At 42.2% G+C, this 23,677-nt stretch overlaps 1 protein-coding gene across 22 annotated transcripts in view; it reads left to right on the top strand.

The window, feature by feature from the left end:
* PKNOX2 (PBX/knotted 1 homeobox 2) overlaps window positions 1–23,677 on the top strand; it is a 3,670,033-nt gene that overhangs the window by 1,985,147 nt on the left and 1,661,209 nt on the right. For all 22 annotated transcript variants that reach the window (XM_069224545.1, XM_069224549.1, XM_069224540.1 and 19 more), the window contains one exon: window positions 2,983–3,092. The gene's annotated coding sequence lies outside the window, so the exon portion shown is untranslated. The remainder of the gene's footprint in view (window positions 1–2,982; window positions 3,093–23,677) is intronic.

Below are 23,677 nucleotides of genomic sequence, written 5' to 3'. Positions count from 1 at the left end.
AGCTTTGCAGTACACTTTTATCACTATGACTCCTCTCAGCCTGGTTTTCAAATGTGTGGTATGGGCCCTTCCTAACTCCTGAATATATCTCAGATTGATTACCTTGACAGTATCAGACATTTCAATTCTTTTGGCAAGGTTTATGCCATGGGGTGCAGTAATTCAGATCCCATCCACAGTTTTTCCTATAATTTCCTACTTTTATTCCTCAAAGCAACAACATACTCTTAAGTCAACTCTGCAGCTTCATATTTTCTTGAATGTTTATATGTTCCGTAACACTATTAATATCCCTCTCATAATGTACATCCATTTATTTGATCGCATAATCAAATACATTTTAATCACCTGAAGTGACGAGCAGTTGGGACGCTGTGAATTCCTTCAGGACTTCAACCCCTGGTACAGCGCTTCCTTTGTGTAGAACATGCTTCACCTTCGTATTCAAAGCATCTAACTGTGCCATAAATACTTTAAACCAAAATGCCCCATTAGAAGAGCGTTCCATAGCCTAAGGTAAAAATGGCATGGGCAGAATATTCGTTATGGAGAGGAGCAGACCGGACACTTAATGCGTCCACAAAATTCAGAAAACTAAATACGTCACTCACTACTGGAACTAATAGTGTACCCAGAAAATGTTATGCTGCAGTGTTATTTGGAAACTTGAAAAGCTTCTAATCAAAATGAAATATAGCTACATAATAACACGAGTTTAATAATTGCGTCTTTAAAGTTGCAGTTGAACTGCAGTTTTTCTATTAATGGAAAAGTATCACAAAGTTACAGATTTATCTCCTTAAAGATTTGTCAGAAAATACTTTTTTCCCAGTAACGGAAAGTTTACAACTGAGAGGAAGTAAAATCCTTCCGAAATAGTGCTTTGCCAATAAATCTGACTTCAGCGGCAGTCCTGAAGGCAGTGGGGAACTTGATGTTAGGTAATGATGCTCTCGCCCCAATAACAATGGCTGCAGAAACCTGCATTCAACTCTTATGGCACCAACATAACTCGCACAATGCGCTTCGTACGTTTTGCCTGTAATCTCTGGTCTGACTCGACCTGAGTCTTCATCTTCTCAAGAACACTACTGTGAATAAAGTCCAGTTGCTGTATGGCTATGGCTCTGTAGTCAGGTCTGCACCATTGTAACATAGGTACCAGAACACCTAGACATTGCCTCCGCTGCTCATCACCTGTATTTCAAAGGTGTAAGTGAAGATCCATGAAGACGTACGGTAGTTACAAGCAGCAGCTCCATTCAGCAAGCAGAAGGTTAACCGGAGCAGCGAGGTGACAATGTGGCAGGTAACTCTCACTTACACCAACTTCCACCTAAATTGTACCATTTAAATTCAAAGACACTAAGAACATCAGGGCACACCATACAACATATTCAAGAACATACACACAGAGGAGTAAAGCATTATCAAATTGCCTGTGTTACAAGCAGGATTGTTCTCGTGCAGTAAGGGACACCTTTCAGCACAAAAACAGTTCTTAGAGCCATCTTCCTCTTTCTTTGTGTGCAAACCTGCTCATGCTCTAGTTTATGAAATAGTCTTTTAAATGCTCTCACTCATATCTTATACTCCTATAACTCTGTGCACTTGATAATTGAGAAATGATGGACTGTTTGGCTTTCTTTGCCCACAGTCTTTATGGACCTGGACATAGATACACTTAGGTACGTAGCTTAAATGTTTAAAAAGGTAAATAAAGGAGCTACAAGGAACTGACATTTTTTATTTGCAGCAATTGGTTAAAATGGGGAGTGCCAGAAGGGATTGAATTTATTGTTTCTCTAAGTCTCCAATTCATCCATTTTGTAGAAATGTAAAAAAATGTAACTTTAGTTAGTTTTCATGAAAGGTCTTCAGGAAAATTGATGAAAAACGAGTATGTTAATAAATGTTTCTTTTTAAAGACATTGATAGTATAAGTGGTATGAGGGTTTGTGATTCAATCCTTAGAGGGATTAGAAATGTGGCAAATCATTTCAACATACAGGGATTAGTTGGAATGATCACATTCATCCAATTGTGTGAATTCTAGCACTTAATAATTTTACGTTGGAGTGACCTGGTTTTTGCTCCTCCTATTTAATAAGAATTTAGAGGCATATTTATGAGAAGCTTGTGCCACCGTTGCATCACTTGTAGTGATGCAATAGCTGTGCAGACCACTCAGCCATATCTATGAGGCCATGCAAAGCCATTTTGATTGGCTTTGAATGGCCTAATAGATAAGGAGTAAGGCAAAGCAGAGCAAATATATTTGTTACCTTACTCTGTGTCAGGGAGGCGTTGGATGGGCATTACCGTGGGTGTTCCCATGCAACACCCATGGATTCTGATGCATCCCCAGATTTACACGACCAAGTACACCTGGGGATGCAAACCATATGCCTTCTCAGAGGTGGTGCAACAAGGAGAAATATCTTTATTTCTCCTAGTTTTTTCCTCTTTCTTTGTGTGCTGCACACATAGAAATTGGAGAAAGCCTCCCAGGATTGTCTTTGTGCAGGTAAGGGCCTCTTCCTGCACAAAACAATCCTACCTACAATGCAGACACCCTTTCACTATTGTGCAAAGGTGCCTGTATTGGCGCTAGGCTGGCAGAATGGTGCCAGTGCAGGGGGAAAGGACAGGAATGCTGCGTATGCCATAGATAGAGTATCCATGCCCTTTCACTTTGATGCAAGGCAACACAGCAAGGTGACTTGCTGAGCTGGCCTGTGCCGAAACCCCATATGTTTGTGCCTCAGTGTGGCTTAGCTTTTGATTTGTGAGTTAGAAAAGTGGTTCACACACTTCACAGTGATGTGTTACAGGTTGTGTAAGCTAAATCAGATTTTTTTGATTTCCCAGAACAATCCTTCATGGTTCTTAAAATTCTTCTGTTTATTTATTTTCATTTGCTAAACTGCATAATTATTATTTCAGTCTTGTTTACCAATTTTGTTTATCTGTTTTTCACAGATCTAGGTCTTGATAAAGGACCATGTTTCATTGGGCATTTAAGAACTAAGAAAAGTGAACATATGTAAAATCCAGAGTGCCAGAAGCTACCAGACCATACACCACATACAGTAAGTGAAGTTGGGATACTGTCAAACAGAGATACCCCTAATAGCTTGAGCAGGCTGTGCAGTGTATGGCATATTAATCGTTACTAATGGAGCACAACAAGATGAAGCGCCAACTATATGATGACATAATTTTACCAAACTCTTTCTTTATTAGAGCAGCAGTCACTATTTCTTAACAGACTATGGGCCTGATTTACAGTTTGGTGGATGGGTCACTCCTTCACAAAAGTGACGAATATCCCGTCTGCCGTGTTTTGGTTCCCATAGGATATAATGTGATCGTAATACGTCCCCATCAAAGATAGACTATGAATGAATGGTCAAGACGATGATGGTGGAGAGCTTAATAGTACTTGAACGTAGGGACCTGAGTCTCTGCTGCTGCTGTGTTCTTCCTGCTCTGGACATGCATTGGTAGACACAGTGCAGTTTGGGGTCTGCTGAGGCATACTGTGTTCTCCACTTTGGCTTATACAGAGGGCTGCTTAGCTTACTTTGGATCATCTCTATTACACTGAAACAGCGTGCTGGACTAGAATGTAGCCTTGTTGGCAAAACAGTGATGATATATTTTAAGTGTTTTGTTTAAACATGATCATGTACAAGAGATACATTTTTCTGGATAAACAAATAGTATGGTTTGAAGAATAAACAAATAAGTACATGAAAAGAATTGTTTGTATGTACATTGAATGCTGGGCTCAAAATATATGTATTGAATAGTTATTGTCGTTTTGAGGAATGCAGCTTGTTAAGGGATTGGGCGGGCGGTTGCTGTTTGTTTTTCTGATCTAGCAAGAAGACAACTCAGAAAAGAAGATATAGGTTTGCACATTTATTATAGTCCAAAGGCAAAGATAATTTCCACTTGAAGTATCCGTCTAACTCAAACAAAAGGGTGCTTGTAATGTGGAAAAGGAATTAACATAAACAAGGACAATGTAAGGAATTTTAGACAACATTTTCTGAACAGCCAGTTCTATATATTTTACATTGCCGCCATGAAAACATTTTTAGCATATTAGCTGTTAAACCTAATCAGCGAATACTGTGTGCTTGGGGGTTGGGAGTTTGGTTGGACAGCAAACTGTCATTTTAGACTAAACAAAACGAGACTGGCCACTGATTGCTTCTGTACTCTGTGGTCGGTGAAAAGATTCTGGAATGTCTACCAGAATCTGCTCAAAGAACCATTCAATTCACAGTCTCATGTATTGCACAGAGGGTAAATAATAAAGGCCCTAGATTGCTGGTTCATATGCTACAGCCTTACAATCCATGAAAATCCCTGCGATCTGCCACACCTCATCTTGCAGTGATTCACAGAGTTTGCAAAAGCCAGAGTGGTGGTTGTTAGAAATGGGGTCTTTGGTTGGCAGTCAGGTTGCCCCCTGTCCAAGCAAGGACTGGGGGCAACCTGACTGACTTTTCTCTAGTCAGGGTAAAGAAGAAACATGCCTAGTTCTTCCCCGCCCAACCCCTTGGTAGCCTGGCACAAGTGGAGAGGCGTAACCCGGAGGCAATTTGTAAAGTATTTGTATCAACCCACATAGTAATACAGTGAAACACTACAAAATGGACACCACACAGGTTTAGAAAAATAGTAAATATTTGACTAATTAAAACAAGACTAAATACGATAAGAATCCATCATACACAAGTAAAAATATAACTTTATCAATTCAAAACACAAAAATAGTACCTATAGACACCATTGGTGCAATCTGATTTTACAGCGGTGTTGTGACGGAGTCCGTTCTTACAATGTGATGCCACTGGCGCTCCTTACGGAGTCACAAGGACCCTCAGGTACAGTACCTTAGCAAAGGTGGGGAAGAACAGGCCGGTGAACAGAGTCGGCAAGCTGCCTTGCCCAGGCCTGGCTCCAGACGCACACCAAGGGGTTGGAAACTGCTTTGTGTGAGGGCAGGCACAGCCCTTTCAGGTGTAAGTTACCACTCCTCCCTCCACTCAGGTGGCCCATCAGGAGATACAGGTTATACCCCAGCACCCTTTGTGGCACTGTCTAGTGGAGATGCACAAACAGCCCAACAGTCAGTCTGACCCAGACAAGGAATCCACAAACAGGCAGAGTCACAGAATGGTTTAAGCAAGAAAATGCCCGCTTTCTAAAAGTGGCATTTTCAAACTAACAATCTCAAAACCACCTTCACTAAAGTATGTATTTTTAAATTGTGAGCTCAGAGCCCTCAAACTCCACATTTCTATTTCCTCTCAAAGGGAAACTGCGCTTTAAGGATATTTAAAGGCAGCCCCCATGGTAACCTATGAGAGAGATAGGCCTTGCAACAGTGAAAAACGAATTTGGCAGTATTTCACTGCCTTGGAAGTGAGTACACTTGCCAAGTCGAATTGGAAGTTTAAAAACTGCACCCTCAGATTCTGCAGTGGCAGGTCTGAGCCACGTTTACAGGGCTACTCGTGTGGGTGGCACAATCAGTGCTTCAGGCCCACGAGTAGCATTCGATTTGCAAGCCCCAGGGACCTCTCATGCACTTTACTAGGGACTTACTCGTAAATCAGATATGCCAATCGTGAAAAGGCCAATTACACATACACAATTTACAAATAGGGAGCACTTGCACTTTAACACTGGTCATCAGTGGTGAAGTGCCCAGAGTAACAAAAAACAGAGTCCAGCAGACAGCAACAACCTAGGAAGGAGAAGCAAAACGTTAGGGGAGACCACTCCAAGGATGCCAGGTCTAACAGTGGTAGTTAATTTAATTGTGTGGTCTCAAAACTGTGGAATGAGCTTCACCGCACTCTGAGGAGAGTTGCAGATGAGTCAACATTTAGGAAAGGTCTTAAGACGTGGCTTTATGTGTGAACTTGATCGTTTTTTCTCGTTTTACTGGTTCTGACTAGCTTTAGCACTGGGGAGCCCTTTGTGCATAGCCACACGCTCTATAAGTTCTGTTAGAATAGATTAAAATGGAACTACCAGGTAAGGGACATTAAATAATTCATTAAAAAAATAGGAAAAACAAAAAATGAAAGTAAAAATGAGATTATAATTACATTCACTCACATACTCACAATTCTCCTAATTGAAGATTTGGTCATTGGCACCTCATTGGCACCTCATTGGTTGTTACATCTTGAGCCTCACATTTTAGCCAAGCACAGAAAAAGCACTCTCCCCATAGTTCTCATCTCTGGTCAGTTCATTTATTTCTTACCAGCACCAGCTATTACAAATGAAAACATGTAGATTTACACGTGTTGCTGCTTAAGGAGAGCATCACCCCGAAGAGCTGTGGCCAAAGCAGGGTTTTTCCCTTTGGTGCATGCAGCACTCTGGAGCATTGTATGTCTCCAGTCATGGTGGTTAACATGCAGACTGACTGGTGTGTTTGACACTGTCAGGTCACGTGTGTAGGTGTATTCACCCTCCCTGGCATCTCATTAAAGAATATTGATACCTTGATGTTTCCAGGCACCACATGCTACCAGAAAAGACTCCGCCCAGCTTGATGCTGCTGTTCTGCATGAATTATTGTCAGAAAGCAAAGGTGGCCTCCCTTTTGTTTCCACCTTTCCAAGATAGTGTTGAACTTGTACAGACTCACCAATTAAAGCAACTGGATGCTTCCGCCCACTTTCTGTCTTGTCATTCTGAGCAACTAAAGCTGTGCACAAAAGATTCAGACTCTCACAACTAATGAAAAAAACACGCATAAACTGTGGGTTTGTGTAATTGGAGCACTGATTAGCTGTGCTTTGTTTGAACACAGGTGGAGCTTTAATTAGGTTTCACAGTTCTGCAGCAGGCAACGCTCTGACCAATGACAACAACACACATACAGTGTGACTGACAGTGCAAGGACCATCCTGCGCCATCAATCTTATTGTATGCGACTGTAAAGAGCCATTTAATGTAGGAAAAAAAAAACTGTTTTCTTCACCCAGTCCTGCTTCTATAAAAAAAAGTTACCAGTGTGCAATCCAGAATGTTCCTTTGTTTGATGATGCCTAGCTGGGATTTGAGACTTATTGGGATATCCTTAACCAGATGACTCCTTGCACACTTCTTGGGTCCATCCATGGCCATAATGCCGCATCATTTTATACTGCAGTAATGATGGGATCAGTTAGGTAATGCTAGGCGGAAAACATAGTTCTTAAAAGTAAATAAAGTACTGCACTAAATGAGGTGTGAGGTACCAAAGAAAGAGTTTTGTGCAGTGTAAAATGTTTTAAAGACTAAAATACAATACTTCTAAATGTCTACTGTACAGTACTGGTACTATGCAATAGTGCGTGGTATACTGCACATTACAGAATATAGTACTATGTGACATTTAAAAAATACTGCGTGGTGCGTATTGAAGAACTCTGTCAAAGGTGGTAATGTTCTAGTTTATACTAATGTGCTGCATGACAGAGAACAGCATTCTGCACAACACTGAATACTGAAGAACTCCATAATACTTCAAGACCCAGAGTAAAGACCAGAACATTCATGAATAAATGACATGCTGCAGCATCTATCAACCCCAGCACTTTTGCACACACCATACCGTGGGACAGCAGTGTTATTGTGCTGTGCTTCATATTAAATAGGTACTATAAGCTCATTTGCTGAGCTCCTGTACACAACAGTGTATCTCCTACAGAGCTTAATTACAACAGACAAGCTATCTCTTAGCATCGTATTACCACGGTGTAACAGTATTAGTTTTACTGAGCCCTAGAGTTTCCAAATGTAGCACGACAGTGCCTTTTACTCAGCTCGCTTTGTATTACCCATTGCTTTTTATACATTTTTCAGTAAAAAATGTGCTCAAAAAGCACAGTTTTATCAAAATTAATTTACAGGTGGCCATTAGTCAACCTACAACACACCTGGAGAGTGTCAGGCTTAGTGGCACACCATGAAAGTAGCGGAATGTTCATGGGCACCATCTCAAAGCCTTTGATTTTTAGCAAATCCATGTGCAATTTCAGTGGCATCTGGCAGCAAAATAAATTGGGGGTCGCAAAAAAATTACAAAATGCACACATAACATGCACACCAATATAAATATAAAAAAAAACACTTACCTTACTCGATGTCCTGCAGGACGTCCTCATTCTAGAGCACGTCCTCTGAGCACAAAGCCCACAGCCAACTTCCTCATCTAATCAAGACGCTGTTTTCATGCTGTCAAGCAGCATGACAAAAGTCAAAAGTGTCTTGATTGGCTGGAGTGGGCCGGCTCCAACTGTATGCTTGTGCCTTCTCTCCAACTCAGGTGTCCAAGACAGCGGGTTGGAGAGGTTTCAAATCCGCATGCCGGATTGACCATAGAAAGGTATCCGGCCAAATCATCATGCGCACTTCAAACAAAGGGCCATTCCTCACTGCAATCAATCATTGGCAGCAGTGATGAACTGAAACCGCCCTGCCCTTGCACTTTGTTTGCTGACAGAAAGCATCAAAAATAAAATGGTAATAAAATAATTTTATTACTATTTTATATTTACACTTTCTACATAGCAGTGCAGGGGGAAGAAGCTTCTTTGCTCCCACAGGGGAATTGCCACTGTGCAATTTGTTTAACGTGTACTATTTGACCCTATTTTTTAAATAGATGTTTGCAGGTCAGAATTATGCCACTCCCCCTACTGGAAACCACCCTTTATACAGTCTACCTCTTTGCTTCTCTAATTGAAACTCGTACTTCCTTACAGTGCCAAATATCACCAGCCACTAACTGTGGTGGTCCCTGTAGTGGTCCCTGTTACCTTTTACTCACTTAGTCCTAATCCTTGTTTCTAATTTTGTATTTCCTCTCTTTAAGTATTCCCAGCACCTGGAACTTTGTCCTATAGCAGTTCAGCTACTTTTTCGTGGTGTATAGTTCACTCAAATGCTTCTGGTTTTGTCCCGAACATTTTTTGTGTGCATTTTTTTCTCTGAAATTTTTCTGTTGCTCCATTCGCTCCTCTTCTTGGAATGCCCTCTTGTCTGCTCTGCCACTTGCAGAATAGTTTCGTCATTTGGTACCCATTTTCTAACTTGCTTCCTTGTAATCTTGAAATATATTTTCCTTGCAAACTGGATGGTGTTATGGCCACTAGGGTGAGTTCCTCTATTATAGTGAGTTTTCTTAGGGACACCTGCTACGTCCCTCTGGCAATAAAGTGTGTAAAGTAGCACCTTACGGTGGCATTATAGTTACAGATGGGCATTGCCCTTTACTCTGGTAAGCAAGGTAGTGGAAAGACCTCCCATTGTTATGTCCACTCATTGGGCACAGGTTGAATTGGAGGACTAGGTTGAAGTAATCAAGATATAGAAAGGGAGAGAGGTGAGGGTGACATCTAAAAGTGACAATTAAATGACTGATACCCGTGAAGGCGAAAAAGCAAGAAACAGTATTATAATAAAGCACAAGATGCACAGTTCTAGGGCAAGATTCCACAACACACAAAGCTATACAAACTGTCAATGAATTGATTTATGTACCATTACATGTCCTATGTCTTCAAACTTTAGTTTGAATCCAGTACAGAAGGTAATATTTTCCTTCATAATGGTGTAAAAATATATTTTCTTGAATTTTCAGGATGAGGCGGAAAACTTTGGGAGAAGCTCTGGCAGTTTGATACCATAGACAACCAGTTATTCACATTTTTCACGTCACCATTGATAGATACTCAGTTTAAGCCTTTCCACTTGTTAATAGTATATGTTGTAGCAGCACAAAGATTCATGCATCAACTTCTTTATCCATATTGTTGTTTTATAAAGAATATTTAGATCTCCGACTGGAGATGTAATGTTAAATTCCCATAAAATGTTTACCATGCAAACAGCAAACCCAAGAATGGTGCGCTGCAGTTCTCAATACTTCAGCATTGACCAGCTCTGCTGAGTTTGTTGTCTCCATTCTTTTTGACTTTCGTTTGAGTTCCTTTTTGAGGAGCTACGTGAACTTTGCCTCTAGAGATGTAATACAGTAAGCTACAGAGAAGTAAATCAATGTGGTTTATCCAGTGCTTAACTTGTAAATAAAATCGTACCTGTGCCCAAATCTCTCCTCTGAAACATGAGGCTGCTGCATACTGAGGCAGTGTAATCCCAAAGCCATCACGGACCTCTTTAATCCATTTACAGACACTCCCTGTCCCTTCAGCTCACTCTTGCAGCTTTCTGCTTTGTCCCTTTGTGGCACTTTTTCGTTTTTCTCTTCCTCCATTTTTCCTATGTGTGTCTTCTGCTCCCAGTAAATGCTTGAGGCAGAAAGGTAAGTGCCGGCCCTCAAAATTAAGAGCCAGTGCCCGCACTGTAAACCACTAGCTCAAATTAAGCACTGGGTTTATCCCAGTGTCGTTGGAATGGAAATGCTATTTTTATCGTCTACTGTTGTGATCTGACTGTGATACCTGACCCATGAAAATAACTTAAGAGACAACATCTGTTTATGACTTCTAATAGATTTTAAACTAGAGACAATCTTTGCTTCTGATTCATAGGTTAAGTTTGGGGTATATCTGTCAGCTTTGACAGGAGTCTCTGGGTTTTGAGTCGATGCCCTTTAAGGATTGTGGCCCATATTGGAAGGAAAATGTCAGAGTGCGCTTAAGTGCCTAAATTGGCATTGCTGCGCTCTGTCATTTTCACAACACAGGGATGCGCTGTATTTAGTTGAATATGGCGCACTCCTGTGTTGTCCCGTGCACTAAATTTAGCTGCTAACACAGGGATCCTTGCATCATCCTGCAAGGATGTCTGCGTTGAGGGGTTTGATTATTTATGTGTGGGAATGTGTCCCTTCCTGCACATACACAGTCACTAATGGCAATTTGACACTTCTGTGTGTGCTGTAGAATGCAGCACATACAGACGCCCCAAAGCGTCATTTTGAAATGATTGTTTATGTGCAGGAAGGGACATCTTCCAACACACAAACAATCATGTCTGACATTTTGCTCTTTTTATGCGTGCTGCAGAATGCAGCACATATAGAAAAAACAAAACTCAATGAGGAATAAATGTGAGGCAGCGTCAAAATGCAATGGGTGTTGCTGTAGCACATGCACAGCAACACCGATTGCACGACCGATCCACGCGAAGTGCTGTGTGTAAAGGGGTCGTATTTACAAGGTGGCGTAAAGCCACAAAATGTGGCTTAACGGCACCTTGTAAATACGACGCAGGGCATAGCGCCACCGGAGCGTCACGAAAAGTGACTCTCTGGTGGCGCTAGAGGCTTAAATATGCCCCTGTGTTCATAACAGCTTGCACTGGATAGCAGTAATTGATGCTGGGCATGGCAGGGCCATGTATGTGCATATCAGATGTGATTGTATGAAGTTGTGGCTTGTTAGTTGGTCTTTCCTTGTTGATGGAGAGATTTTGCACAAGGTAGTAAACTCAGAGAAAGTTGGCACCCGTCGTCAAGGAGCAGACCCACTTCAGAATTACATATGGTGTATTTATATAAACAAATGTGCATAATCAACAGTAATGGAATAAAAAATAACATTTGTAAACTTTTATTGCTAGGAAATTTGCTATGTCAAAGAGCATGTCAAGTGTAACAAAGCATAGATGCAGGAAAACAAATGTTGACGATTCATATGTAAAAGTAATCTTCAAATGTTAAACAACAGCACAAATGAATGTTGATACACTTGTGGATTTGGCCATCTTCAGTTGTGGCTCCAGTGTACTGGCGAAAGTGTAAGGCTCATAAAAGTGCACTGACTTTCTCTTTTTTAATGGTCATAAGTAGCCTGATTTTTTTTTTTAAACACTACAGGCGGAGTCAATGCCAGTGTTACAGTAAGTGCTCATGGTCCAGATATAGAGTTTGGCAGATGGTAATCTATCCATCAATATTACAGAGGACATTATGTCCACAATCCTGATGGGCTACTGTCTGCCAAATGTGGAGCTCTTCACTGACCCAGCAGTTATCTCCGTACCTTGACAGGATTCACTGTCATGGTGGTTCCTGCGATGGTACAAAAACTTTGGTGGATAACCCAGGTCAATTTTGACAGCAATCTAACAAACCTTTACCAATTTTATGTTTTGTGAAAACAAACTTCCAGAGTGAACAAAGGCCTGCTTACTGCCCTTTGCTGGCAAAGTGTTCTCCCCTTGCATTTAACTCCGCTTTTTCAATTATACAAAGCACCACTGCATATACAATTCATATATCGGGAGTGTTGTCAGTATTTGTATCCATAAATTGTCCTTAGTAATCTAAAATACAACGTTCTTTTGGTCAGGTTTCAACACACAGAATCGCTCACATGTCCAGTTTAAATTGATGGCGAGTGTGCTTTCATATTTGTCTTTTCCACTCAAGGTACATGATCAGTATTTAATTTGTAAATAAAACGTGACGGTGCCCAAAGCTCTCCTCTGAAACATGCGGCTGCTTCATTTAAATGTACCAGCACAGAATACTGAGGCAGCCTAATCCTGAAACAGTCTAGGGCCTTTTTAATCCATGTACAGCTACTCACTGCCCCTTCAGCTCACTTTTGCAGCTTTCTACTTTCTCCCCTTGCGTAGCTTTTTCGTTTTTCTTTTCCTCCATCTTTTCCATAATCAGGTTTTTGCACGCAGTAAATACTTAAGACAGAAAAGTAAGTGCCGGGATCAACCGGCTCAAATTAAGCACTTTACTTGATGTTTGATCTTGCACAAATTGTACTGTAGTTGCTCGCATTCAGGCCTCTCAATGCAGGAAAATAAACCGACTCGATGCCATTCCCCACTCATTTAATGTTACAAACTGTACTTAAATAAAGATTACTGCACAATGGTATCCTGGAGTGCAACCAATGAAACGCTGGAAGTGGTGTCAGCCGCTTCCTTTCTCTTCTCCTGGGGCTTGTGGTTGAGGTGGAGGTTGGATTTCATTCTCCGTGCTCTTCATAAGTGTGACACAGTGCTGTGAGTGCTCGTCAAGATAATAAGGCAACATGACAGAAAGGCTTCGGGCAGAGCTGTGCATCCTTTTAATTGCTTTATTTTTTACTTCATGAATTATTTGAGGATAAGTGGACACTATGGTAGTGGTTTCTGGCGGGGCACAAAATGACTTCAATCAAGGAAGATAAGATGGGCACTTGCATTGTAACTCATGTATTAGCAGCCTCATACCATTGGACTAGAAGGGGGATGAGACCTTTTTAGATCTCAAAGTTTAAACCAGCTCCACTGTGACAGGAGAAGCAGCTAGCTGTGTCCACGCAAAGGCCTACATTCCTGTGGATCTCGACAGGGCACACCTGAAATTAAATGGGGTTAAACGACCGTGAGCAGGGTACAGAAAACAATCTAGCAATTCTACATGTAGCCGGAAAATTCTTCAGAGGTGGCCCCCTCACAGTACTACCATCACAGGAACATTCTGTGTCATAGAGAAGTGCGTATTGAAAACATAGAAACCGAGCCTTAACCCTCTCCAGCATAAGATAATAGATAAAATAAGAAGCCTAAGCAGAACTGAAACCCACATTTTTGCCAGGATGCTCACAGCTGTGAAGAAAAGAAATGGGTAAGTGGTGGAATCTACAGGCATGAAGCAAAGAAGACAGGAAAGGTTGAAGAACCAGAACCTTATGGGCCTGGCGGCGCAGGGTACGCCTGAAATCTCCTTGGATTCACCTGCCTCAACTAACAGAGACACGGGACACTCTGTCAGGCGTAAAAGATCAGATTTTATTAGCTGCAGCTAGTACAGTTGTCCAAGAAGTACACAAGGTATGTTCTCAGGAGACTGCCACTTTACTTTGTGGCGCACAATCTTATATACCGTATAAAAACCATTTATTAACTACATACACTCCCAGAACACATAGAAAGGAGCCAGTAAGAATAATGTAAAGATAGAACAGAGCCAATAGAAATGTCGGAAAACAAGACAGCACCAATAGAAGGAATTGGAAAACAAAGTATCAAGTGACTTAAGGTTGCCTCCCCTCCAGCTGTGTTTGTCACCCCTCCCTTGAACTAATTCATTAACCGATCCACAACGAAGTTGCATGTGGTGTGATAAGTTTGTGTGCGTTTGGAGGACAGTTGTGAAATGAGAGAATACTAGCAAAGGACAGCGAAGGCCAGACGATAAGATAAGATCGGCGGAGAATAGTGTGAGCCTACAGATAGTTGAAACAAGGATTAGAAAACCAGACAGGGATTAGTGTACTCGGTCAGACCTTAATACCAGCCTTGTAAAGATAGAGGCAGAAGGCTGTTTTGAACACCATGTTGCAGAATAAGCAGAAAAGGCAGAATGGACTTCGTTCGCTGTGCTGCCTGAGTGAAGGCAACATAAAATGGCGGCGGGCCACAAAATGGCGGGTCGATACGATCGTATTAAAAATCGAATTTCCTCAGACCCTCCTTTTGCCAGAACTCAGGCAAGATACACAAACTCATGTTAATCTGAGTCGATGTCTATGGCCATGAGGTCATCAAGCTGTTGCTGTACCATCATTTTGATATTCTCTGCTCTTTGTGACTTGGGTTTGGGAATACATGCAGTAGCACATAGGTTACAGATGGCAGGACCGCAGTGCATACAAAGACAACAAGAGAATATAAAAGCTAAAATTACTCCAAAGAATGTCAATACCTTCCAACCCCATTTGGACAGTATTCCCCAAAACCACTCTGAAAAGGACCAATCTCCTTCGTCCTGATGAATCGACTCGGAGATTATGTGTAACTTAGAGATAGCTTGGTATACTGTCGGAGCGTCATTAGGTATGAAAATACAGCAACTTGATCCGATCAATTTGCATACTCCACCACGGTCCGCAAGAACAAAGTCTAAGGCAACACGGTTCTGCAAGGTCATAAGACGATCAGCCTGTAGTTCAGCTGTAATGTTACTTAAAGCTCCTACAGTGATGTCTATGGTGGTTTCTACGACACGAACCAATTGCCTTATATTTCTGCTGTTGGCCATTGGACCCCAGAAGGGAAGAAATCCTTTGAGGAAATCTCCTCCCTCTTGTCCTGCTGTGTCTTTCGAATCCACAATCCCTCTGCCATATCTATTTTTATGATGGTTCGCAGGAGCGGTGTATGTAGGGGGAAGAAGAAAGGCTATATAACAAGTACCAGAGAAATCAGCTGGCAACCATGTATAAGCCCTATCGTGGCAAACGAAGTATGTACCTTGAGATGGTACTAACGGCAGTGAATTCAGGGCTGAATAAACATATGTATGGGAACATAAACTTTCTCTTTGTCCGGTGTTTGGAGTTCTACCATTTATTTGCAGACAGAAATTTCCTTGTTGGGGTATGACCCGTATCGGAGGAGATTTTCCTTGCTCAACCTTATCATTGAGGCTGGAAATGTAATTAGTTATGTTCCAATTGGTATATGCTTTTCTTTCATCTATGGAAGCTTCACTTTTTTCCATGATTTTAGCCATAGCTACCATTCCCTTTATCAATAAACTATGACTGAAATCTGAACCAACACTATGTGAACTGACAGGTTGTTTAATTTTACTTTGATATGCATTATTGAAAATGACAAAATAAGCCCAAGCGGAACCTTCATAGGAGAATGGAAGAACTAAATATGGCATTCCTTTTTCTACCGTATGTGGTATGAGTCCACACACCCAACAGTCAGTTGTATTGATCACTAACTGATGTTGATGTAACAACTGGACGAAGGAATTGTTAAAGTATTCAGTTCTTCTGATGAGTTCATGCTGGGGAAGAGTGTGAAATAGGTGCGGAGAGATAGTAGAAGAAGATGTAGAGGTAGGAGAAGAGACAACTTTTTGCTGCAGAGTAATAATGATCCAGTTTACAGATGCCAAAAGAATACACGACAATATAATGACGCATAGAGCAATACTACAACGACTATATATTTCTTTACAATTATTCTTTACATTTTTACTTTCTCTTTTATCTAATGTAGCCTCCATCTTTCTAAGTGGATGCTCACGGCAATCTTCCTCAATCACTGTAGTCACGATTATCTACCGTCCTATGACACTGTGAGGTCCTGCAGGCCTATTGCCACTTACTCAGGTCGTAACTAAGACTCCTACCGTGACCCTGCAACCGGGATAGAGTACTACATAGGAGAGAAATTTACAAGTTCTTTGGTCTCAAATTATAGCGTTCCTGTCCAGAGGCAATCTGGTTTTGAAACAATGTTCCTGGATTTGTCGTGTTCAAGCGACGATGCGATGGTATTGCTTCTTGAAGGATGTCGTCGTCCTCTTTCTCAGAAAGTGTTCCAATTAGACGCGCATCACTGAATGGTACAAATTGCGGAACTTTCTCACTTTCAGAGTCACTGATGCCTCTACGGACCCACTGATCGAAAGGCAAGGGCAAAGGCACTTTCTTGCAGTGCACGGCATGCACCCAGTTTTTCTTTCCTTCGACTTTAACTGCTGTTCTTGTGGTCAAAAGAACCAGGCGTGGCTCTCTCCATCTGGGCTCCAAATTTCTCTGTCGTTGGAAATTTTTCGTGCAGACCCAGTCACCTGGTCGGATGGAATGACCTGGGTCTGTGGAAGCCTCTGGTAGAGCACTCTGAACCTGTTGATGAAGAACACGCAATTTAGTTGTAAGGTCATGCAAGTAGTCAATCAACATCGGGTATGGCAAGTCTGAGTATTTCTTAGGGCGAGGAACTCCCCATACATTAGCTGGGCGACCAAATATCACTTCGTAAGGGCTAAGCCCCAAACGAGAGTGTACTGCTGTTCTGGTGGACAGAAGAGCCAATGGTAAAGCATCAGGCCAATTAAGTCCTGTGCTAGCTTGCACCTTAGCAATTTTAAGCTTCAAGGTTCCATTGTAGCATTCTACTAAACCAGCCGACTGTGGGTGATTCGCCGCGTGGAACTTCTGTTTTATGCCAAGACCTGCACAAACTTTTTGCATGACTTGACCCACAAATTTGCTCCCATTGTCACTCCAGACAATGCGCGGCAAACCAAACCTAGGGAAGAATTCTTTCAAAAGTATTTTGGCAGTTGATAAAGCAGTATTGTCCTTCAGAGGGTAGGCTTCTACCCATCTAGAAAAAGCACATACTACCACCAGAACATATTTGAGGTTGTTGCATCGTTCCATGTGAATATAATCGATCTGCAACACCTCAAATGGATATGTTGGAGGAGCAAAATGACCTGCTGGAGTTGGGGTTCCCTTTCCCGGATTGTACATCAAGCAAACAATACAATGTTTTACCACATTATTTGCACACTTTGGGATCCCCTCATTTTGCCACACTGGAGCCAGAAGTTTACATATTCCTTTTGCACTTAGGTGAGCTGGACCATGTGCCATAGTAACTACAGGTAGTACATAAGCATCTGGTAACAGCCAACGTTGATGCTCTGATAATTCAACCCAACATCCCATCTCATCTAACATTCCTGTACTTTCCTTCCACTTTCTCAACTCATTCTCCGTAGCCTCTCCTTGAATTGATTTCACACTCTCTACTGTATCTTCACACATTCCCTTTTCTCTTACGCAGTTTGCGGGACTTGCAACATACATTCGACTTGTGTTGTCTCTGGCTGTCTTTTTCGCTACCTCATCTGCAAATGCATTTCCTCGACCAACATCGTCCACAATCTTTTTGTGTGCACTACACTTCACGATCGCTATCTGAGTAGGCATTGTAAGTGACTCAAGAAGTTCAGTCACTAATGGACCATGTTGTATCTTAGTACCATGGGAAGTAAAGAATCCTCTTTCCTTCCATAAACGCCCAAAGTTAAACGCTACACCAAAAGCGTATTGGCTATCAGTGTACACGTTTACTCTTTTTCCTTTGGATAACACACACGCTCTAGTTAAGGCTATCAATTCAGCTGCCTGAGCTGAATTATGTCTAATGCGTGCTGTCTCCACAATCGTATGCAAAGTAGTAATAGCATAGGCTGAAACTGTATCTCCATTCGGGAGCTTGAAACAAGAACCATCTACCCATAGTGTTCCATCTGGATTCACTAATGGCGTGTCTTTTAGGTCAATTCTACCCTTAGTCTCTTCTTCAGTACGGAGAAAACAATCATGCTGTTCAGAGACATCTCTCTCTTCTGGAAGAGGCAACAAAGTAGCTGGATTCAGGGTATTACATCGTTTGATGTGTATGTGACTAGCCAAAAGCGTCAGCTCATATCCGGACAACCGAGCACTCGTAAGATGCTGCGTTTTTGTCCTATTTAGTAAAGTATCCACTGCATGTGGCACCATAACAATGAGAGTATTATCTAGCACTACTCCAGCAGACTGTCGAATAGAAATTGCTGCTGCCGCTGTCGCCTTAAGACAACTAGGCAATGCTTTAGCTACTGGATCTAACGTAGCTGAGAAGTATGCGCATGGTCGCTGTTGATCTCCAAAACGCTGCGTTAAGACTGACAATGCACAACCCTCTCTTTCGTGGACATAGAGCGTAAAGGGCTTATTGTAATCAGGAGTACCCAATACAGGAGCAGAACACAAAGCAATACGCAAATCAGTAAAACTCTTCTGACATTCGTCAGTCCACGGAAGAGGCTGAGGCGTATCTTTTAAAGTTAGCGCCAACAGCGGTTTAGCCAATAAAGAGAAACTCGGAATCCACTGTCTACAATAAGAAGTAATGCCCAAAAAAGCACGTACCTCTCTTTGTGTGGATGGCACTGACATTTGTGCAATTGCCTGAATTCGTTCGGGGGTCAATCGTCGTCCCTCCTTTGACAAGAGATGACCCAAATAAGTCACCTCGCGACAGACATATTGTAATTTAGAAGGAGAAACCTTGTGATTTAGATCAAACAAATGACGCAACAGTGCAACGGTCACGTTTTTGCAAATCTCCTCTGAATCAGCGGCAACTAATAAGTCATCCATGTACTGAATGAGAGCGGCACCGGACGGTAAGGAAAAGGCATCAAGATGACATTTTAGAGCTTGACTGTAAATAGAGGGACTTTCACAATAACCTTGAGGTGCGCGTTTAAACCGGAAGCTTCGGCCTCCGAGGGAAAAACCAAAAATATCTCTACTCTCTTCGGCGATGGGAATACTAAAGAAAGCATTCTTTAGATCAATAACTGAAAACCAAGTCGCTGTAGAAGGTATCATCGTCAACAGAGCAGTGATATCTGGGACTACAGGAAACTGCGGTACGACAATCTTGTTTACCTCCCGAAGATCAATTACAAAACGATAAACAGGAGGCTGAGAAGGATCAGTGCGTTTAAGAACCGGAAGAACAGGACTGTTACATGTATTTCCTCTCGTTTCCTCAACCACACCCTTCTGAATCAAATCATGGACAATTTCCAGAAGTGCTTTCTCACCTTCAGTAGAGATTCTGTATTGCGGAATACGTGGCATTTCAGCATTGGGCTTAAGAGTAACAACATAAGGTGGGATCTCAAGACAACCAACGTCATTCGGACCCGTAGCCCAAAGCGTTTCAGGAAGAGAAAGCAATTCAGGTGGGAATTGATCTTTTGATAAGTACATTGGACTAGTCATTTTCTGTCCTAGAGTGAGGTATACACCAGAAGGTGAACAATATATCGTAGCATGCATTCTTTTTAATAGATCTAAACCCAACAGATTTTCACCACAACCATTCGTCAGAAGAAGCGGAGCTTCTAAATCATAAGGGCCTATTGAAACAGGCAAAGGGCAAGAAACTGGATTGCGAACAGGGGCGCCAGAAAATCCTACAGATACATTCGTTAAGCCAGACAAAGGTGCGCCAGGGAGTTTAGAATGAATGATAGAGCTTCTCATGGCACCAGTATCTAAAAGAAATGGCTCTGAAACACCCATTGTAGTGACATTAACATAAGGTCCATTCTTATCCACTGGAATTGACGTAACCCCCTTACTTTGTCCATGGCTGTCCTATTCAAAATGAAGACTTTCATTCCCTCCTTCAATATACTGATCCTCACTGTAATACTGTGTAGACCTAACATTTTGCTGGTCAAAGTAATTTCCGGAATTTGGAGGAACAAAAGAACGCTGCTCTTGGGTTAACACACCTCGACCTCTACCTCTATTTGCTGACTGAAGACCACCACGACCTCGTGAAGCAGATGTTGCTCCATTACGCTGCAACAATGCCGGACAATTGTTCTTAAAATGACCTTCCTCCCTACAATAAGCACATTGATTGGGACCTAGCAAAGGTCTTGGAATGAATGGTTCAGGCTTTTGATACAACCTCTGAAACTGCGGAGGCTGTTGAAACTGAGGCTGAACATAACGAGGAGGATAAGCCTGTTGCAAGAGAACTTTAGTTTTTAATTCTTTCGTCTTTTTCTCTTGTTTTTCCCTTTCTTCTTTGTCTCTATTTTCATAATATTGTGCAGTAGCCAATATCTGGGCGGAAGAAGAAACTGTCCATGAACTCTCGGAGTCTTTTAGCTTGTGTGATAGTTCAGGAAGCAAGTTATATACGAACTTATCCACAAATAATCGCTGTCCCCCTTCTGTAGCCATATCTTGACCACTGTGATCAATGAATGTCTCCTCGAATCGGGTAAAGAAATCGGAAACACTTTCATCTTTCTTTTGTTTACATACTGCTAGCTTATCCCAATTAACTCTCAAAGCAGGCATCATTGTTTTCATTAATGTAATAATCCTACCAGGGAGTTCTGAGATCAAAGCGTCGGGCTTTGCACCACCTACTTGACCTCTATCTGCGGCAATAATAGCGTTCCAATCGCCGCCTAATTCTTGAGCGTGATCCTCTCTACGAATTTTAGCCCATATTGTCTGTGGAACTACATTTCCCATCAACATGTCAATATCTGCTAGATTCATAGTACATGCATCAACTGTTTGCGACAACTCTTTATAGTAACCAGCAGGATTTTTGCGTGGATCTGGTAGTGACTGTTTAAGTGCTAAAACTTCAGACCTTTTCCAGGGGACATGTATCCATATGCGCTGAAAATGCGCAGGAATAGCTGGATTAGCACCTGCTGCTGCAACTTCTTCCTTCCATATTGGAGAAACCTCTCTCATGGGATAGTTTTTCAGTGCTGTCCTAACTGAAGGATCAGAATCAGGAAAAGTCTGTGAGAACAATAGGGATCTGAAAGAAATAAGTGTTCTGACAGCGTTTTCAACCTTAGGACCCACAATAAGTCCTTTGTCAAAGTCAGCCTGAACATCTAACAGATCCTGTGGGACCGAACCCAAATTCATATCCTCCCATTCTTTAGCGAGAGTATCGCACATAACTTTAAAAACATATCTCTGCGTAGGTGCATTCCATTGCAGAAAGGTGGACATAATATCAGACGTACTATATTGGGGACCCTTCTTGATCCATCTACAAGCAAGTGAGTCCAATTTTTCTCGCTCTTCGGAGTCTGGGAATTGACTACGAGACTGTCTTCGAGAAAAAGCTGGAGACACGTTTAAAGCTTCAAAGAAAGGTGATAAGAGACCAGAGACAGTATCGGTAAATCGCTTACGCATAGATGGAGAATTTGACATAAGGATAGGGGACAAGGTATTAGGTGAATTAACTAAAGGAGCATTAGGAATTGCCAAAGGAGCAGAAGGCAAAGGAGTTAAAGGCAAAGCTGGCATAGGCAATACTTGAGGAGGCAAATGTGGAAAAGCTGGAGCAGGCGGAAGCACAACTGGCGGCTGAACAGGCTGTAACATCGGGGGTGCATTAGCACCTTGTACATAGGGCGGAGGCAATTTCAATAAGTGGGACATTAAGGAATCTTCCTCAAAATCTTTTCTCTTATCAAGGGAAGAGATAGGCAACGTCGGATAGCATTTATCTATTGCCATTCGATGCTGTCTGTCTGAAATTTCCATTGCATTATCTATTTCATCATCTTTGAATTGCTGAGCAGCCTGTATAATCGTCATTCCCTGTGTTTTCCTATCTCGTTTCGCTTGTTTAATTTCTCTCTGTTTGGCTTCCTTACGCCAAAGGCGAAAAGAGTCAAACATTGCCGGCCGGGCTTTTCTTTTAAATAACGTTGCTTCTAAATTATCTAGCACATCAGTTTCGAAACTACCATTTTCTGGCCATTTTAAAACACCATCTTTCTTTGTATATCGGGTCCATGTCTTATTAAAGGCAATAGGACCAACACCATGTTTAGAATAGAGCTCATATGTGGGAGTTCCAACCGAAGGAATCGGACAGGAGTCCTCAAGCTGGGAGTCCCTATTACAACCAAAGCAACAAAGTTTTCCAAACTTAGTCAGACCAGACATCTCACGATTTTTACTGGCTGTTCACAAACATCAAGGGGGTAAAACTTTCAGTTTACACAGCACAAATGCACTTACCCCTCGGCTTTGGCCACTGCAATGGCCAAATCTAAGGACCTAAGGACAAAACAAAGACCAAAATTTGTGGGCGCGACCCACCAAATACTTAACTAAGGATGTCTTCTTACACCAACAGAGGCCCGTCTATCGTCTCGCTTTACCATACATCATCAAAGAAAGGGCCAAGGCAGGGCGGCAGTCAGGGCAGCAGTCGTCAGTAGCCGTCAGGAAGGAGTAACCGCGCTGAAAAAGACCTTCGGACCACTTCGACATACAGGGGTCGCTTGACGTGGCTCGCGATTCCTCCAGAATTTTCTTGCGGGGTTCCTCACGACCTTCAGGCAGAACCGGTACCGCTGAAGCCGCCCCACGTTGGGCGCCAGTTGAAGAACCAGAACCTTATGGGCCTGGCGGCGCAGGGTACGCCTGAAATCTCCTTGGATTCACCTGCCTCAACTAACAGAGACACGGGACACTCTGTCAGGCGTAAAAGATCAGATTTTATTAGCTGCAGCTAGTACAGTTGTCCAAGAAGTACACAAGGTATGTTCTCAGGAGACTGCCACTTTACTTTGTGGCGCACAATCTTATATACCGTATAAAAACCATTTATTAACTACATACACTCCCAGAACACATAGAAAGGAGCCAGTAAGAATAATGTAAAGATAGAACAGAGCCAATAGAAATGTCGGAAAACAAGACAGCACCAATAGAAGGAATTGGAAAACAAAGTATCAAGTGACTTAAGGTTGCCTCCCCTCCAGCTGTGTTTGTCACCCCTCCCTTGAACTAATTCATTAACCGATCCACAACGAAGTTGCATGTGGTGTGATAAGTTTGTGTGCGTTTGGAGGACAGTTGTGAAATGAGAGAATACTAGCAAAGGACAGCGAAGGCCAGACGATAAGATAAGATCGGCGGAGAATAGTGTGAGCCTACAGATAGTTGAAACAAGGATTAGAAAACCAGACAGGGATTAGTGTACTCGGTCAGACCTTAATACCAGCCTTGTAAAGATAGAGGCAGAAGGCTGTTTTGAACACCATGTTGCAGAATAAGCAGAAAAGGCAGAATGGACTTCGTTCGCTGTGCTGCCTGAGTGAAGGCAACATAAAATGGCGGCGGGCCACAAAATGGCGGGTCGATACGATCGTATTAAAAATCGAATTTCCTCAAGGGGGTAAAGAAACCTCAGTACGTCTCTCCACTCAGGGCAGAATCTCCATACTGTGCACTGCAGAGAATGAGCCGTGTGGAGATTCCACCCCGAGTTTGGATACTCCGCACTGGTA

This window comes from Pleurodeles waltl, chromosome 3_1 (genome assembly GCF_031143425.1).
Source record: "Pleurodeles waltl isolate 20211129_DDA chromosome 3_1, aPleWal1.hap1.20221129, whole genome shotgun sequence".
NCBI classification, from domain to species: Eukaryota; Metazoa; Chordata; class Amphibia; order Caudata; family Salamandridae; genus Pleurodeles; species Pleurodeles waltl.
The sequence above is the reverse complement of the archived record's forward strand: the minus strand, read 5'-3'. Positions and strand labels throughout refer to the sequence as shown.